A 12469-nucleotide genomic window follows, 5' to 3' on the forward strand; every position below is an offset into this window, starting at 1 on the left:
CCCCAAGGTGTCTGAGGAGGCCATCATCTCAGCCTTCTCCGACGGCGTGTGTGACGTCAAGATGAAGGAGGAGCTCACGATCCATGAAGACCTATGCACCTTCCTGGAGCTGTTCAATCTAGCGACCAACTGCGCTAGGGCTGAGGAAGGGCGCCTGTCCCTCCTCGAGCTACCAGCTGCTGACCCAGAAGAGAAGAAACCCAAGACCAAGGACGTGAAGCGCAAGGGGGCTGCCTTGCTTGCAGCAGAGCCAGACACCAAGCGAGGCAGGGATCAGCCTGAGTCATCCAAGGGCAGCCGGTACTGCGTGTACCACGACCTCCACACCCACAACACTAACGAATGCCAAGAGCTCAGAGCCGTGCGAGACGTGCATGCCGGCCGATGCCCCGAGCGCAGCTACAGGGGCTATGGCCGAGGAGGAGGAAGAGGTGGAGGATGATGGGAAGACCGTGGCCCTCGCCAAGGGTGGTGTGACCGACCTCGCGACGACCGCTGGTAGGACCAGCCTCGTGAGGGAGGTTGTAGGGACCCACCTCGCGAGGGGGGTTGGAGGGATCAGCCTCGCGAGGATCGTCCACAAGGCAATGCAGGCCTCCCTCCTCTGCCACCACAGCCAAGGAGGAACGAAGACCATCACTAGGATGAGGGGGCTGGAGGATTCTAGGAGCCACACGCAATCGCTTGCATCTTGGGCGGCGCACAAGCCCCGGCCTCTCATCGCATCTTAAAGCAGTTTGCTCGCGAAGTGAATGCAGTCCTCCCCAAGCTTGAGGCCACACGCCTCTCAGGTGGTCATCATGCGCTATCGCGTTCAGCTCAGCGGATCAGCTGAAGTGCGCGGCCACGGCAGGAGTCCTCCCAATGCTTTGTTCCCCAATCATCAGCAATGTGCAAGTCACCAGGACCCTCATCGATGGCGGAGCAGGGCTCAATGTCCTATCCGTCGAAATGTTCAACAACCTCCAAGTGCCATACAATCAGCTGCAGCCAACCAAGCCTTTCTTAGGAGTCACTGATGGTTCCACGGTTCTGATAGGGCAGGTCCGCCTTCCTATTACCTTCGGGAAGCGCGACAACTACCGCACCGGTCTCATTGACTTCGACGTTGCTCACATCCGCCTGCCGTACAATGCCATCCTCGGGTACCCAGCCCTGGCCAAGTTCATGGCCGTGACCCATCACGGCTACAATGTCCTCAAGATGCCAGGAAGCGGCGGAGTCATCACTGTGCCTTGTGAACAGAGAGACGCTGTGTGTTCTCTGGAACGCGCTTTCCAAGCCGCGTCGATTGAAGACCCAGATCACAGGAACGGGAGGCCTCCCGAGGCTGCTCCTAAGAAGAAGAAGACATCGCCTGGCCCGAACCCTCGGGAGGCGGGCCCCTCAGGGTCCGCGCCCGTTCAGGGGGCACCTCCTTCTGTCGCATAGGAAGGCGCGCCCAGTGCCCTCCTCAAGCAGGGCTCGGGGGCTCTCTTCTGGAGGGCCATCGACTTTGCTAAGATTACGAGGGAGGCGCTCGGGCACCACGTTGAGGCGTGCTTCAACGCACGTTTCTCGTAGGAGGAAGCAAGGCAAGGAGGGCCGAACCCTTAGGAATTCATCGGTGGGATCATTCAGGAGCTGCAGGAGTGAAGAGTCACGAGTGGCAGCCGCCGCTTGCCCGCCGTTGCTCCTCATCCAGGCGAGGATGGTGGGCTGCACGTCTGCATCAACATACCAGGACTCAATCGAGCCGCCTCTCAGGAGCGCCTCTGGCCCTCACGCGTGGGGCGCTGCGAAGGCCCACCCCACAGCTATGTTCGCATGCCTTACGGCCTGTAGAACGTGGCTGCTGTGCGTCAGTGCCTCATGAAGAGCATCTTGGAGGCTCAGGCGGTCAGGCATTCCGCAGTCCTGACGGAGGTGGAGATGGTCTGTGAGGAGCCGCCAGCGCCTCCGGAGCCTCCTGAGGCCCCTGGGCCTGGGGGCTCGTGAAGATCGTCTCCTGCAGCTCACGCCGTCCGCTACTTCAGCGTCCCTCCATCTTCAGCATCATCAGGTGACATCCTTCGAGTTTCATTTTCAGCTAGGAGCGCCCCCTAGGGTTGCATCATTCCCAGGCCGCGTGGGTCCGTCCCTACGGCATGTATCCCCTTTAGTTCATGTTTTCAGCTTACTTTATCGGGGGCGCCCCTCGGGCTGCAGTATCCCCAAGCTACCCGGGCCAGACCCGATGGCATGTATCCCTCTCGCGTTTATTCGGGTCGTGCGTTTGACCCATCATGAACACTGTGTGATGCTTGCCTATGGCACCCTTCTTTCTTCATGTCGGTTGCTTGCACGTTAAAGGGGGGGGGGTACCCGAGCATCGCGACTCATGGGCTCTTACTAGCTCTCCAGCCCTCACCCTCTGGCCTTGTCCACGGCATTGCGACCTGGCATACCAGCGACGCTGAGCCCCGCTCGAGGGCCGGGACCCGAGGACGTAGAGCACCGACATCTAACCAAATATGCAGGGACACATCACAAGTAAAGGCCCAGAGCCAGGCGTAACCCGCCTTGAGGTAGGGCCCCGTGAGTCCCGCGCTGGCTCACGGGTGCCCAGATACACCTCGCCAGGCCCTACCATGCCAGCCACGTGTCAGGGCGGGGCTGTATACGCCCCGGGGGCTCCTCCCGGAGGGGAGCCCCCTCCCACGCACCAGTGGAAGCACCATGCTCCGTGCTGGCTGACGACACTGCCGAGGAGCGGCTATGCCCGTACACATACGGAAGCGCTATGCTCTGCGCTAGTGATAAACAACTGAGGGTGGCCCCCGGCTGCATCAACCTCAGGGAGCCCAGAGCTCAATGTCCGGCCTCATCGTAACGCCTCCCCTCGGGAGTGCCGCGAGGGGGCTGGGCACGGGGCTGCGCCCGGGTCACGCCCAGGCGCACGCCACCCAGCCAGGCCCCTCGGGCCTGGTTCGTCGCACGCCTCTCCCCGAGCGGAGCCAAGGTACGAAGGCCGTTTGAACGTCAAGGGGGACTCCTGAGCATCGCGACTCAGGAGCCTAACTGGTCACGTAGCCCCTCACCCCTTAGTTCCGAAAGGCTAATGGCGGTTGAGGTATGCGCGGGGCCGGGCTCTGCCGACGTAGAACGGTAAATTCACCCATGCATCTCACCTCCCTACTTGTGTTCGTGCGTCAAGGGGGACTCCTGAGCATCGCGACTCAGGAGCCTAACTTGTCACGTAGCCCCTCACTCCTTGGTCCCGTCCTGGTTTCTGGTCGGGGCTAACGACGGCTGAGGTATGCGCGGGGCCAGGCTCTGCCGACGTAGAACACAAGCAAGTAGGAAGGAAAACGCAAATCTCAAGAAATTCAAAAGCAAATATTACAGTCCATAGAGTACTTTGACAATGCCAAACACAAGTTTAAACGCCTCCACGAGGTAGAATGCATGTTGCAGGGATTAAAAGTAGGACGGGAGCCGCGAAGGGGTCACTTTTTGGCGGCGCCATCACTGGTGACGGTGCCACGCTGGGCAGCTTCGCCTCATGGAGCCTCAAGACCGGCAGCGCCTCGATTCGGCCTGGTGCTGAAGGCCCAGAACTTCACCAGCAGAGCCTCCACGCGAGCCTTCACGGCCTCAGCAGCGACAGCGGCAAGCTCGCCGCTCACAGGCTCCAGCAGGCTATCGAGGTCAATGCTGGGGTCGCGGAGGTAGACGTGGGTGAAGACGCGCATTAGCGCCGCAGAAGAAAGTACGTGCGCCTCAGCCTCAACCGTGGGGCCAAGGCCGAGGGCGACATCTTCGAGGGCGCGAACCAGGAAGGGAAGCAGCTTGGCGGGGCCCTCCTCGGCGCCGGCCAGCGGGCTTTCTAGGCCGATGTCATAGAGCGACTTCAGCAGGGTGGGAGCCTTCACCTCCAGCTTCGCGAAGGCCACGCGGTCCTCGACCAGGACCCGCGCCTTGCCATCCAGCTCGATCTTCTTCGCCTCCAACGCCTGCTCCAACGCACCCAAGCAACCTTGGCGTTCGTCAAGCTCGGCATCCCGGTCCTTGGCGGCAGCCTCACGAGCCTTCAGGTCTTCCTCCTTCTCCTGGCGGACACGGGCCTCCTTGACAAGCTGGTCGCGCAGGCCTTGCAGTTCGCTCTCCAGCAGCTTGTAGCGGCCCTGGACATCCGCAACCTCACCCAAGGCGGCGTCGCAAGCGGCCTTCGCCTCAAGGACGGCCTGCTTCTCCTCATCGCAGGCTGTCACGGCCTAAGCCAGCACCGCTCGGACTGAAGCATCAGAGCAGACCCAGCCAGAGACCAACTCCAGGCGCCCGACCACCAAGCGAGGGTCGGCGCCCAAAAGATCTTTCCGCAGCCGGTCCAGCTCAGCAGCAGCACGATCCAAAACAGTAGGAGGAGCCGGAGAGACAGCGGTTGGCAGAGTAGGAGGCGAAGACGACAGTGTAATCACAGCGCCATGAGTCAGGACCTTCTGCGCCCCGACGACTGCGGCAGTGGTGTCATGCAAAGACACCGCAGGAGTCGCTTGGGCCATGGGGGCTGAGCTCACTCTAGCTGGCCCCGCCAGGCCTCGCGAGGATGACCGAGCAGGAGAGGCCCGCGTCTTGTCGCCCCCTTCTCCCGCGGATGGGGGTGCTGCCTCGGACGAAGCCTCAGGAGCCCCCTTCAGCTTCTTCGCTGCAGGCACCGGCCTAGCCAAGGAATATGGACGTCAAGCCTCAACAACAAAGCAGGAAGCAAAACGAGAATCGAGCACTTACTCGTCATCGCTCGCGGGCTCAAGCAACCTCCGGCCGAACTTGAAGCCCGAAAACCGGATGCTGGGGTCAACTTCAAGAGGCTCGGGAGCAGGAGGCGTGTCTGCAGATCGCCTCGGAGTCGGAGCGGACCCGCGAGGAACCAGCCCCATCCTGTCCTTCTTCAGGATCAGGGACGAGCTCTCGCCACCCCGCTTGTCGCCATCCTTGTCGTCATCCGGCATGAGGTGAAGAGTGAGGGACTTACGCCGAGGGAGGGGCATTCTCGACTCCCCGTCGGTCGCCTTCGAATCGGGCTCCTCGTCCTCCTCCTTCTCTTCTTCATCTTCTCCGCTGGAGTCGCTGGAGGATACATTCACCGTCGCCAGGGCCGCCGGGTCCTCAGGAACCTCCGCGGGCACAGGCCCACCCTCATTGAAAGCGGACATGGAGTTCACCACCTGCTCCCAATCATCCCGAAGGAACAAGGGCACGGGAGCATCCTCCAACCTCGCCACGTTTCCCCCAACCAAGGATTGGAGGACCGCGGCCAGATCCTCGTCGGCCAGGGCTTCGGGGTTCGAGCGAAGGGCGGCATCGGCCCCCCAAGCTTCCACAGCGGGAGCGAGTGTTCCCGGAGCGGAGCCACCCGATGCTCCAGGAACTCTCTCAGGAGCGACGCCCTAGTCAGTTTCGCTGTCGCCATGTTGTCCGGCCACAGGTCCGCGTCCATCTTCTCCAGCACCGGCCTCGCGTGGGGATCAACGAGCTTCGCACGGGACCAAGCGTCGACGGACATGGGCTGTCCCGTGGGCAGAATCAGCCGGGAATGGGTACGCCCAACATCCACCATGACCCACTTGCTCCTGAAGCCCTCAATTCTCTTCCCGAGCTTCGAGATGTCATTAGAGCTGTCGTGCGTGACAAAGCTCGCGCACGCGGTGATGGGGCCGCGGGAGACCCGGAGGTAGAAGTAATGGCGCAGCAAGGCCACCGAAGGCCTCACCCCGACATGAGCCTCGCAGTAGTAGGCGAAAATCGCCAGGAGAAGAACGGAGTTGGGATGGAGGTGCAGGGCTTGCAGATTGTAATGGTGGAGAACAGAAAGGAAGAACTCGGAAAAAGGGGGCACCAGACCGGCGGCGATGGCGCTCACAAAGAGCGGGTAGAAGGTGCTTCCTCTACCCTCGGGAAGGGCGGAGCCGACCTTGAGCACAGCCTCCCCGTCGTTGCCTTGCACCGCCATCATCTGGCGCGTCCGAGCAAGATTCTTCTCTGATACATTTGGAGAATCCAAGGCGTGCGAGTACCATGCTCCGGCTGGGGTCTGGCGAGGCGCCATGCCTTGCTAGGATGCAGGGTTGGAGTAGATCTGGGGATTTCGGAAGCAAGAAGGACAGGAGCAAGAAAGGGGATCTGGGCAGTAAAGGAGAAGGCAGGGAAGGTAAGCCTAGACGGGTACCGCTCCCTTATCAGTTGTGCAGTTGCCGAGGTGTCGTGGGGGAGCCAGGATGCCCACGTCCAATCAACCGCCACACGGCGCCCAAGGCCGCAGGCTATTGGGGCCCATGGCGCTTTGCACTTGCCTCTTCGCTTCTCTGCTAAGCCAAGTCCAAGCGCGCCTTGGGCCCGGGGGCTACTGTCGGGGTTCTGGGAATGGGGGTACCCAGACTTGCCTGCCTGCGGCCTGCAGCGTGGCTCAAGGAGTGGCCCGGTACGGCCCATCTTCATCAGCACATGCTCAAGACCCTCACGAGGGGCCGAGCCTCACGGGGAAGGACGACAGGAGGCTTCCTCAGGCACGGCCTCGTTAGGCTGGCTCGCGAGGAGGCGGAGAGATCAAGGCAGGGTACCTCATGAGGTGCCCGTGACGCAAGCCATGACGACCAAGGCCAGGTGGGTGCCAGGCGGGCGCCGGCTTGCGCAGAGTCCTTATTTCCCCTTTGGTGCAAAGGGGGCAAGCGCAGGCAAGGGTATCAAGCAAAGGCAACCATTTCGGTGCAACAAGACCAAGACCAGCAGGACGGCAGAACGGAGGTCATCGTGGAGCCCAAGCAAGCGTCATCGTCAGGGTCTTTGGCAGGCGAGGACCAACTTTAGTCAGGATAAGTGTACTAGATGTTCCCCTTCAAAATGGCCAATTGTTGGTGCCCTTCCCGCTCAATATTTGGGAAGAGGCCCGGGGCCTTCGCCTATAAATAGGACTAGCCACCCACAGAGTAGGGGGAGAGATCTGATCGGATCCGCATCCAAGATACAGAGAGAGAGGCGACTGAACTCCCCTAGCAGTTCATTGCCTCAACCAAGAACAGACCCTCGCGAGGCTGTTCTTCCCTTGTACTGTTCCTCATCAGCCCCAGAGGCAATCCACACACCACAAACTGGAGTAGGGTATTACACCACAATGGTGGCCTGAACCAGTATAAATCTCGTGTCCCTAGTGTTGTTCTTCATGTAGTTTAGATCCTAGAGAGGCGGTGAGACATGGGTAGGCTGGGGGTGTGATATCCGCGTGCACCCCAGTGTTCGAACCTCAAGGGTCTGCCGGAACCCGAAATCCGACACCGCCTATGTACAAATTAGCAAAATTATTACCTGAGCATATGCATTTGATCCTCTGATCGTCCCATTCGAAAGACAATCAGAGTGCACATTGCGTTTACGGTACAAAACAAGAGGTTACTTCGCGTACCTCAAAGCCTCTTAGCAGGCTCGTAAAGGCTTCATTCAATCCGCTTTTTGCAGACGAAATTCTTTCAATCACCGTACCCATTAAGGTACGATGTTCCTCTAAGATAGACGCTTGCATAAGAAGACTCGTCCATATGTCCGGCCGTATATCGGATGGTCCGGAACTTTTGTTGGTCTGTCTAGGAGCCGAACCCCCTGGACCTCGGGCGGCCGAAGAGTCATCTTCTGGCCTGGCGCTCCTTCGCGGGTCGGGGGAGATCCTCCGGGACGACACCTTGAGGTCGTCCGCCTTATGGGGCGGGGAAGTAAGAGGCGGCGTATCGCTCTCCATCATCTCCGGAAGGAGATCCCCCGAGGACGAAGATTGTTGAGGGAGGCTATAGGCCAAACTGCAAAACATACGTTTCAAAATGATATCCTCACAAGCGGGAAAAGAACGGGGTATGCTTATTAAACACCTTTGTTCACTTATGGTTCGGCTAAAGGCTGGCCTCCTTGTGGGCACCCTGATGGGGATTTCTTCCCTCGCTTGGAAGCCTCTGCCTCCAGGTTTTCGAGAGCGGCTCTTTTCTTCCCGTGGGAAGAGGGAATGTTAGATTCTTCCCCTTGTTCACCGTCCGGCATAGGAGCTGTGATTTCCTCGGATATAATGTGGGACGCACCTCCGGTATGAAGGCCGCCTTGGGCCTCTGCACTCCTCTCCTTTCCTTCCCTCAACGGCACTTGATATGGTGCCAGAGCCAGCATCCTGGTTAACATTGGGTCCGCTGAGTTTTTCGGAAGAGGGGCCGAACACCTGATCCTCTCCACCTTCCTCACCTAGCCATGGCAGAGTATGGTTTTCTCAGTTTTGTTGTGAGAAACTTAAAACTAAAAAACGTGTTCGGAAATAGAGTACTTACTGGGGAATCTGGATGGTTGCAGTCGAGGCCTGCGTCCTGTGTGGTGTGCGAACACCTTTTTTGTGATCCAAAAACTAATTTGTACACCCCTTCGAATGTTGTGCTGAAGAAGCGCTGAATGGTTCGCGTCCTTCCGGATTGAATTCCCACATACGGAGAGGTCGGCGCTGGCATGGCAGGATCCGACGGACTAACATGACTTGAATTACCTTGACGAGATCGATGTCCTTCTTAATAAGGTCTCGAATGCGGCTTTGCAGTATTTGAACTTCATCTGGCGACCCCCAATCCAGCCCCTTGTTAATCCACGATGCAAGCTGTGGTGGAGGGCCAGATTGGAAGGTGGGTGGAGACACCCACTTGGTACCACAAGGCTCCGTGATATAAAACCACCCCCGTTGCCATAGTCCAGAAGTTGCGGGGAAGGAACCCTTTGGCCAGACGGTGTCGGCCGATTTGCTTATCAGAGCACCTCCGCACTCTGCGTGTCTCCCATCTATTATTCTCGGCCTTACGTCGAAGGTCTTGAGACACAAACCGAAGTGTGGAGAGATACGCAGGAAAGCCTCACATACGATGATGAATGATGAGATGTGAAGGAGGGAATCCGGAGTTAGATCATGAAAATCTAGTCCGTAGTAAAACATGAGCCCTCGAATGAAAGGATTGAGGGAGAAACCTAGCCCTCGAAGGAAGTGGGGGACAAATACGACCCTCTCATTAGGCCTAGGGGTAGGGGTAACCTGCCCTTATGTTGGAAGCCTGTGAAGGATTTCCGCGGCCAAGTACCTCGCCTCCCTGAGCTTCACGACATCCTCCTTGGTGACAGAGGAAGCCATCCATCGGCCGTGAGAGCTAGATCCGGACATGGCCAAGGGATCGAAGCGGCTGGTTAAGCTTTGGGTGTTGGAACTCGAGGTGGGAGGTGAAGGGAATAACATAGAAGGGAAAGGCGGGTCTCGCCCTCCTTATAAAGACGACGAATATCAAACGTCCCCTATGCGGCCTCAAAACATACCTATCCCGAAGAAATAAGTACCAACGGGACGGTTGGGTTACCCATGTCCGTGTTGATGAGAATCCCGTGATAAGGGGACACGATCTCTGCTTCGACAAGACGTGCCAATAAAACTGCGCCTTGAAATACGGAGAGGCAGGATAAAAACGGTTCAAATAAAGACCGGGCCATGCCGTGATGTCACGCTATGATATGTCAGCAGATTAGACTTGTGGGATGTTATACTCTCTACAGTGGTATGAGGGATTTGTTTTGCAAAGCCGGACATGATTCTTATGTTCAAGATCAACTTTGAAGTATTCGGAGAAGGAACCCGCCTTGCAATGCTGAAGACAATTTGCGCGCCGGACTCGTCGCCATTGAAGCCTGGTTCAAGGGCTACTGAGGGAATCCTGGATTAGGGGGTCCTCGGACAGCCGCACTATATGCGAATGTCGGACTGTTGGACTATGAAGATACAAGATAGAAGACTTCGTCCCGTGTCCGGATGGGACTCTCCTTTGCGTGGAAGGCAAGCTTGGCAGTTCACATATGAAGATTCCTTTCTCTGTAACTGACTCTATATAACCCTAGCCCCTCCGATGTCTATATAAACCGGAGGGTTTAGTCCATAGAACAATCATAACCATAGGCTAGCTTCTAGGGTTTAGCCTCTACGATCTCGTGGTAGATCAACTCTTGTAATACTCATATCATCAAGATCAATCAAGTAGGAAATAGGGTATTACCTCCATTGAGAGGGCCCAAACCTGGGTAAACATTATGCCCCCCGCCTCCGGTTACCATTAGCCTTAGACGCACAGTTCGGGACCCCCTACCCGAGATCCGCCGGTTTTGACACCGGCACACCCCCCCCCACACACACACATTGAGCGTCAGTCTGCAGCAACGATGGCGAGATTGTTGCCTTGGCGAGTGGCCTTGCAACCCATTGTCCATCTTGCAGCGTCGGCTCCCCTCGAGCCTACAACATGGGCACCCTGGCTTGCAGCAACCGAGGTGATTGGCGTTGTGCGGCTTGACTCCGATGTCCGCTTTTGCAACCGTGGGTGTTGGTATATAGGTAGAGGGAGGACCGGAGGAGATGTAGTGGTGGCACTGGGAGGCTGTTAGGCAAAGCTATGTCGAGAGAGCACATTATGGAAATTTGTGGATATGAGCAGAATGGTGGGCGATGACAATGATGAGTTGGCTCGATTGACAAGGTTCTAGAGAGGGTGGACCAAATAAAGCTTGTGGCACCGTACAATTAAGCTCCATGCGACAACAACACACATAAATGGGTTAGTATAAATATCTTTTTAGATGTAGAACCGACCATACGTGAAAACTGCCGATACATGGCTCGTTCATTATGCTTCTTCCTTGATGTCACATCACGAATTCCACGATGTTGCATGACAAAGGCTGAAAAAACAAAAACTCAAAGTGCAAGGACTGAAATTGCCAGTTGGCTTGGGTGAGGTGGGCATGAGCCAAAGGTCATCCGTCAGCCGGCGCCGGGTGCAAAAATCTGGGAAGGTTTGGTTGTTGTCATACCTAGGAGCATCTTCAGCCATTCGCCCCCCCCCCCAGGACACCGAAAAAGCGCCGTCTGGGGCCGAGCCGATGCGTACTATAGTAATCGGGGCGATTGCGTTCCCAGTCATCGCCCCCGCGTCGCCCCAAACTCGACGTAAACTCGGCGATTTGATTCGAATTCGGCACAAACTATTATATGCCAAAATTGTTAATGTTGGACAAGGAAGACAACTTAATGATTTATGTTTGTTCATATTTACATAGAACTTATATTGTCATAGATCCTTCAACATGTGGTGCTTGCCCCTATCTTTTCTATCAAAAACTCCACACTAAGTAGAGATACTACTTGTGCATCCAAAACCCTTAAACCCAAATCTTGTTTGAGATTCCACCATACCTACCTATGGATTGAGTTAGATCCTTCAAGTAAGTTGTCATCGGTGAAAAAAGGGCAATAAAAATTGCTTCTAAAAGTGTGATATCATTTAGTGTAAGGGAAAATTGAGGGTTGTGCGAACTTGTGATGGCGAAGAATAAAAGCGACAAACTGCATAATAAAGGTTGCCATCACAAGGGGCAATAGCTCGTGACATTCTCTTGCACGAAGGGGTTGAGCATACAAAAAAAGCGCATGGCAACCTTTGCTTCCCTCTGCGAAGGGCCTATCTTTTACTTTCATGTATTTACTTTCGTGCAAGAGTCAAAGTTTTTCTCTTTATTCCTTTTATTTTTCTCTTTTGGCAAGCATCATCTGGTGAGGAAAGATCTAGGTACATATATCCAGTTGAATGTGGGTAGCATGAGTTATTATTGTTGACATCACCCTTGAGGTGAGTGCATTGGGAGGCAAAACTATAAGCCCCTATCTTTCTATGTGTCCGGTTGAAACGTTTTGATCATGTGTACGCGGTGAGTGTTAGCAATCATAGAAGACTAAATGATGGTTAAGTATGTGGACTTGCCTAAAGGCTCCAATACGTGACCCTTCCTGAAAAGATGATGAATTGTAGTTGCAAAGTTGACTAAGAACATAGTTTGTTGGTTTCCAATAGAGTTTATACTTTATACTTCGATGATGTGATGAATTGTCACTTGTCCACGAGAATTCTATGATAAAAATTCTATAATAAAAGTTTTATGTTAAAGTCTATTGTTGTTATAATAAGTTACATGATGCTGCTATGTCCGTATTTTTGTTTCTATCAACACCCCTCTCTCTAAGCATGTGGACATGTTTTTGGATTTCGGTTTTCGCTTGAGGAAAAGCAAGGTCTAAGCTTGGGGAGTTGATACGTCCATTTTGAATAATGTTTTCCTACTGTCATTTATGATGTTTTATTGTATAATAATGCTTTTTGGAGTAATTCTAATGTCTTTTCTCTCATAATATGCAAGGTATACACAAAGTGGGAGAATTCTGGCAGCTGGAAATCTGGACCTGAAAAAGCTACGTCAAGCTACATATTCTGCACAACTCCAAATGAGCTGAAACTTCCCGAGGATTTTTTATGGAATATTTAAGAATTATTGGAGCAAATAAGTACAATAGGGGGGCCACCAGGTTGGTACAACCCAACTGGGCGCACCAGGAGGCCCAAGCGCGCCCTGG

Source organism: Triticum aestivum, chromosome 4B (genome assembly GCF_018294505.1).
Source record: "Triticum aestivum cultivar Chinese Spring chromosome 4B, IWGSC CS RefSeq v2.1, whole genome shotgun sequence".
Lineage (NCBI taxonomy): Eukaryota > Viridiplantae > Streptophyta > Magnoliopsida > Poales > Poaceae > Triticum > Triticum aestivum.